This window comes from Lemur catta, chromosome 12, assembly GCF_020740605.2.
Source record: "Lemur catta isolate mLemCat1 chromosome 12, mLemCat1.pri, whole genome shotgun sequence".
Lineage (NCBI taxonomy): Eukaryota > Metazoa > Chordata > Mammalia > Primates > Lemuridae > Lemur > Lemur catta.
The window spans coordinates 24875068-24876513 of record NC_059139.1 but is presented as its reverse complement, the minus strand read 5'-3'; positions in this window follow the sequence as shown (position 1 = coordinate 24876513).

Sequence of the window (1446 nt, the reverse complement as noted above, 5' to 3'; positions counted from 1 at the left end):
AAACAAATTCTGACATACACATAGTCCCTGACTTATGATGCTTTGATCTCTTTTAGGGTGGGGGATTACAACAAAGCAAAATTTATATTTTATAAAAATGACCAGCATGGGGGTTTGAGTCATGGTACTAGAGGTGGTGGTAATGGTGATGGGGAGATGTTAGGGAGAGTTCTGCCCTCAGATTGTGGGTGGCAGGTGAGAGAAATATTTCTGAGAAAGGATATTTCGGGGGCAGAGCAGCAAGAGGGGCTGACAGTATGCTTCCGGGGCTCTGTGTCGGAAGGGCTGTGTTTGAAGCCCAGATCTATCAAACATGAGCTGTGTCACCTTGGCCAAATGACTTATCTCTCCAGACCTTAGTTTCCACATCTTTAAGGTGGGGCTAATTATAGTACTGGCTAATAGGATTATTGTGTTGGATCAATGAGGCAGTATATGAGAAGAGGTGTCCAGCCTGGGACATAATGAAGGCCTAATCAATGACAGCTTTAGAAAGATAATGACCGGATGAGAAGTCATAAAATTTGGTGAAGTTCAGACTTTCCTTAGTACTTGTAGTGACTGGGAGCAAACTGCATCACCTCTTTGAATTGAAATAGCCTGTTAAAGTGTCAAGACTATTTCAGCCAGTGATTTCCTTCCTTGGCTACATATTGAAATTGCAAGTGATTTCAATATGCCTGGGCTCCACCCCCAGAGATTCTGATTTAATTGGTCTGGGGTATGGCCTAGGCATCAGGAGTTTGAAAAATTCCCCAGGTGATGCTAATGCATAGTCAAGCTTGAGAATTGCTTCTTTGTCGCTTTATCTGTTCCTTAATGGCGGCCCCTGATGGTTTCAGGTGTGTCTGTTTTGTTTATTCAGCTAGATGGCAAGTCCTTGTGGGTTCACCTGGCAGAGTAAGAGGCACACAGAAGCAGGAGCTGAAGGGCTTGGGTTCTCTGTTTTTTCCTAACTGGCTCCGGGACCCACAGTCTGGGTCCTGAAACAATTTAGCGTGTACTGTGTACTAGAAACCGTTCCAATTACTTTGCATGTTTTCTTTCATTTATTCCATTCAGCCTGATGAGACAGGTTCTATTATTAGCCCCAGAGCTAATAATAACACAGAGAAGTTAAGTAACTTGCCCAAGGTCGCACCACTGTGCTTCTGGATGTGAATGTAGGAAGCCTGAGCTCCCACCATGAACCACTCCACCCTCCCAGGCAGACAAGAGGCTGGTCTTGATTTTATTCGTCTCAGCTGGATGGTCCTTGGTCCCTCCCAGCTCTGATGTTCACAGTTCTGCTGTCCCCCACCAGCACCTAGTGGAGACATCACATAGTGGGTGATCTGGTGCCATTCAGTCCTGGACTGATTGTTAAATGGAGCAGCTGATTTCAGACTAACATGTGTGCAGCAGAGCAAAGGGGGCAGCCAGGTGGAAGCCATGACCTATGAGGGC